The sequence below is a fragment of the Aphelocoma coerulescens genome, assembly GCF_041296385.1.
Source record: "Aphelocoma coerulescens isolate FSJ_1873_10779 chromosome Z unlocalized genomic scaffold, UR_Acoe_1.0 ChrZ, whole genome shotgun sequence".
Lineage (NCBI taxonomy): Eukaryota > Metazoa > Chordata > Aves > Passeriformes > Corvidae > Aphelocoma > Aphelocoma coerulescens.
This window is the reverse complement of record NW_027184085.1, coordinates 68,252,191-68,257,408: the sequence shown is the minus strand read 5'-3', so window position 1 is coordinate 68,257,408 and position 5,218 is coordinate 68,252,191. Positions and strand designations below refer to the sequence as shown.

Here is a 5,218-nt window from a genome sequence, read left to right as displayed (position 1 = left end):
ATTCGTCCCTAGACTGAAGTATTTAAAAAAATTATGTTTTATTTTTAAAAATTATATTAAGGACCAAACTATTTTTAAAAGTTTGGGTTGTTTTTTTTTTTTTTCCAAAAATTCATTTTCCTCAGCTCAAAGAGCATTAAAAAATTGTGTTCCATTAAGAGTTTCCTTTCTAGTTCAGTGTCCAAAGTAAAAAAGAGCAGAAAAGCAAAGATCAGCTTGATCCAAATTAAAAAAAAAAAAAAAAAGAAAAAAAAAAATCTTTCCTTGAAATGAATTCTTGCCAAAAAACATTCTTTACCTTATAAACATTTTGTTAAATTCCAGGAAATAAAAAATTACATTTGGCAAATCTAGCCTCACTTTCTTAGAAGTTAAAAACCCCACTTTATTTCCTGTAACAAAATCTTCCTGTAAACCTGAAGAGTTTTATCATGGAATTATCAAAGGAAACATTTTGATCTTCCTGATGAAACTTCCTCCACTCACAAATCCTTCCCTCAGCTTCATCCAATATCATAAATGTTATTACTGGGAAACTACAGTTTTGGAGAACAAGAAAGAAGGTGTGGGAAGGAAAGAGAGAAAATACAATTAATAACAGAAATATTTACATAGTTCTACAGCATCTTTTGAACCCACCCAGTGATATTTTGCACTGCCCATGAATGCTACTTAAGAGAAAATGAACATTAAGATGATTCTCCAAAGTCTCTTGAAGTCAACCTAAAGACTCCAAGTGACTTCACTAAGCACTGGATCAGGCTCTCTGGCATCTGGAGTTGGAAAGATCCATTGCTCTTTTTGCCAGTTCTGACAAAAGTTATTTGCATCAAATGTTGTACATCCAAGTGGACAGCAAATAACTGATCAGAAAAAAAAAAAAAAGAAGGAAAGGGTAGGTTTTCATTTAAATTGTATTGCTTAGATCATCTCTACAGATTTATATCATTCTTCATTTTGCCAAGTTGGCATTTATATTAGTTCAAATAGTGAGTGCATCCAGCTGAGAGTTCTGAAAGAATTAGAAACAGATTGGGGTTTTTTTTAAATATTTAGAGATTTACAAATCCAAAGACGTCACCAGCTACCCCATCTCTCTGTAGTTTTTCTCTCTTTATTTCCTGTAACACTGTCAGGATGACAAACATGAGTCTGCCACAACCTCTGCTAAAGCTCAGAGAAAGATCGTGGGACTGAACCACAGCAGAGAAAACACCTCAAAGTTACCCGATCCCCAGTGCATCATTAGCAGCTTTGCCACAGTCTGAAGAATGAACATGAATACTTTTGTTCATATTAAACACACTGAGCCCTGTGAGAAATAGGTAGCAGGCATCCACTTTCATTTCGAGGACAGCAAACAGTTTTTGCAGTGAAAAAAGATCTCAGTGACCCTGGGGGTGAACAGGAAGCCACAATTTGCACTTCACCCACGCCCACAGACACATGAGACTGCCCCACTTGTGATCACACCAGGGGTGCACATGCTGCCCGTCAAAGCCAGAAATCTGAGAAGTGTCACTGTGCCATTTCAACACTTGGGGGGGTTTTTTTCCCCATCATCTCACAGGGCTGCTCTGAACATCCAAGTGGGAGACCTGAAAGTTTTAAGCAAAGATTCAGAAATCAAAGAAGAAACCAAACAAGCCACCAAAGCAAGCGCAGGTTTGCACTGGCTGGGACTGACTGGGACACCAGTATAGCTTTGATCAAGGGTGTTTGAAGGTTTCATGTTTGACAAGAGCTTGGACTTGACAGGACTCAAACCCTGCATGACCACAGACCTTGAATTTTAGCATTAGTCATGAAGCAGAATAGTGTCCTGTGAAGCATTAGCAAGTTGATTTGGTTTGGGGTTTTTTGGAGGGGGAGGAGGGTCTTGATCTTTCTGAAAATTAGTGATAAATCTATCCTGGTTTTTTTTCACAAAAAAAATTTCCTTCTCACCTTCAGTCCTCTTGATTTAGCAGCTGTCTTTGAAAACAGTTGAAGACCCAGACTACATCCACAAGCACAGGATGGTGAAGGGCACCAGACAGCACGGGGACTTCCTTCTGCTGCTGCACACACCTCAGACAAAGAAAAAAAGAGAAAGTTTTCAAAACATTTAGTAGTAGCAGCCTCATTTCCTTCACTGCATTCATTTTGAAAGTGATTTAAACAGCACTAAAAGCTATCCAATGCTTTGGGAATGTCTGGGTGCTGCCCTGAGGCAGAGTGAGAAGGATCACATCTGGAAGGCTGCAGAGCTGTTTCCTTGCTATCCTGAGCCCTCTGCTCATGGCTTTGCTGATTCTCAGCAGGAAGCCCCCAGCTGTACCGAGTGCTCTTCTTGCACACGAGCAGTTGGGGTGGTAAACCCACTGAAAGTTGCTCCCTATGGCTGGGTGAGTATTGCTCCAAGCTCACTGAGCTACCCTGATGTGAGGGTAAGTCTCTGAATGGGGAGAACAAGGGTAGAGCTGCCAGCTGACCCACAGCACAAACACAGGGTCAGTTCCTCCCAGAGCAGAAGGCTGATGCACAGTTTGCCCCAGCTTTGTGCACTTGCTCCCAAAACACAACCCCTCAGGGCTGCAGATGCTCCTTCCCCCTCCCAAGGCCGGTATTCCATGGGATGTTTGGTTATCCTTCACACCTTGAAGCATTAAATGCACTCCAAGGCACTTGAAGCCCCTACCTGGCCTTCTGCAGAGCACCCTCAGCAGGGTTTTCCATGGAGCCAGTGTAACTCAGCTTCCTCACCATCATCTCCCTCCCACCTCCTGGTGGGCTGGTGAAACGCCCAAGGAGGAGCACCTGAGCTGGGAATAGGAGCTGGGAGCGATGGGATGGCCTGAGCGAGCAGCGTGCGCTTGGATTCCTACCAGGAGGAGGAGCAGTGCCAGCACCCAAAAGCAGCAACCGCAGCCAAGTTAGGTCTGTGCCGCAGCCAGAGGGAAAGTGGGGATGCAGTTGCTTCCCCGGCTCCCAGTTTTCCCTGGCTGCATCAGGAGAAGGGCTGAAACCCACAGTTTGAGCTGAGTGGAGCTGTAGCCTTCTCCTGTTGCACAGTAGGAGCTGGCTTTGCATCTTTGGTGGAAAAATGCCAGTTTTCCCTCCCCACTGCCCCGGAGCTTCCCAGGAGGTAACCCCTGCAACCGTGTCAGCACCTGCTGGGAGAGGAAAATGCTCTTAATCACGGGCTCTAGGGGCTGACACTAAGTCACCCAAAGAAACAGAAGGAGGGAAGCATGTCAGAAACCCAGCGTGCACTGGGAAAAAGACAGACATGGACAGGATTAGGGGCAGGTTTAGCAGTGGGGTTGGTGAATCACTGTACGCTTCCCATGCCAGAGCATGTTTAAACATTAGATAAATTTTGCCTGTAGTGCACATGCCAGTTGCTGTTCGGTGCAGTGAAGTGGGAAAGTGGCACCTTCACAGCACCAATGAAAACACAGCCAACCAGGGAACTGATTCTGTCTCCCTTCCTCATGCAGAACCCTGTCATGCAAGAAGCCTCCGTGCTGGCACAAAGGCTGCCCTGAATGGGCACCTGGAGAAGCACCATGGTGCTGAGTTAGTGTAAAACAGCAGAGCAAGCTCTACTGGTTATTGTTTCTCACTCAGAGATTATAAAGCTGCAGAACTGTGGCAGGGGAAGTTCACTCAGAACTGGATGCTCAGATTGGATTCATATACCACTTGCTGGCTCCTTTTCTTTTTTTTTTTTTTTCTCCCCATCTCTGTAGGCTGTGAGGGAGGGAAGGCAGAGTAGAGGGGAGGAGAGGTCAGAGAAGATCCCAGCAATGGTGAGTCACCAGGGCCTGATACTTATTTAGCAAAGAGCATGAATGTAATTACTGCAGAGGCAAAAGCTGCTGTGAAACAGCGTGAGACAGCACACTTTTCATCGGGCTCAGCAGGGTGAGCAGTAAAAGCTCAGCTGGGGAATGTGGTTATACACTGACCTGCTCTCATCCTGTTGCTTCATGCTGCAGAGGAGAAGAAGCACAGCCTGGCACCCATAAGGATAGTTGGATGTGTGCATGTGTTTCTGCTCATCTGCCTCCCAAAATCCAAATCCTGACAGGCTGTCATGCCAAGCCTCAAAAAAAAAAGAAAAAAAGAAAAAAAAGAAAAAAAAAAAAAAAAAAAAAAAGACTGCTCGTAATCCAGTCAAATTTAATAACCAAGAATTAAGCTACTCCTCTTTTCCTTTCACCTGACTTGCTCAGAATCCAGTTGTTCTTGTCCTGAAAGCAGATGGCATCAGTCAGTGCCAGCACTGTTTCCTGATGAGTCTGCTGCTCTTTCTCCCAGGGCTGACACTGTTGGGAGCCACATGGTAACATGACCACCACTGAAACACCTTTTAGGGCCCACAGGTGTACAAACCCCACACATATGCAAATTCACAAGAAATACAAACACCATGTCCTGTCAGCACTGGTTAACACTGTTGCCTAGAGCTTGGTTTTCAAATAAACAGAGCATTTGTTTTCGTAGCTGGAAGTGTAAAGTGAGCCACAAAAAGATCAGGCATAAGCCTCCCTTTCTTGCTGGGTCACAAAAAATCTGTGCTCTTTGTGATTTTGGCAGCAGATGCTGATGTGGTGACTATCAAATACAGAGATCAAAGAAGATGACACAAACACATAACATCCTCAAGAGAAAACAGGCGAAAACCCTCCTACCTCCCTTCTGCTTCACTCACATCTGTCTGCAGGACCAAATAGGCTTCCAGCCCCTGAGAATGCCTGTGTCAGCATCCTTCTTTAAATTATGAGCACCACCACCTCTTCAGTCAATGCCAAGACCTGTCAGCTTTAGAAATAAAACTGCTCTGTGAAAGAGCTTGCTGTTTTATTACTTCTTCGCCTGGTGTGACAAAATATCCCTTCCCATTTACGCAGTGTCTCACAAGCAGATAGTCAAGGTGAGGTACTGCCCAGCAGTAGTTCCTCTGGTCTCTGCACTTTTCACATTCTGGAGCTCAAGACATGTCTCAAATATCAGTGAGAGCATCACTCTCTGAAAAGTTATACTGTAAGGAAGATGATGCTTGAGAGGGAACGCTTGGACGCAGACAAAACGGATATTGCACAAGTGCACTGAGCCAGTTCTCCTCAATTCTGTCCCATATCCACAGCAATAGGAACCAGGAGTTGGTCCACTTGGTCCTTTTGATCCTTGTGTGCTGTCCACAGGTAACTCAGAGCAGTGTCTCCTGAGG

General features: G+C 44.7%; 1 long non-coding RNA gene across 1 annotated transcript; it reads right to left on the bottom strand.

Moving 5' to 3' along the window:
* Window positions 1-1,043: 1,043 nt before the first annotated feature.
* Window positions 1,044-2,794, bottom strand: LOC138103702 (uncharacterized). Its single transcript, XR_011147815.1, has 3 exons — window positions 2,681-2,794; window positions 1,948-2,070; window positions 1,044-1,598 (listed from the first exon to the last, which is right to left on the bottom strand). It is a non-coding gene; the product is annotated as an uncharacterized lncRNA (long non-coding RNA).
* Window positions 2,795-5,218: the final 2,424 nt, after the last annotated feature.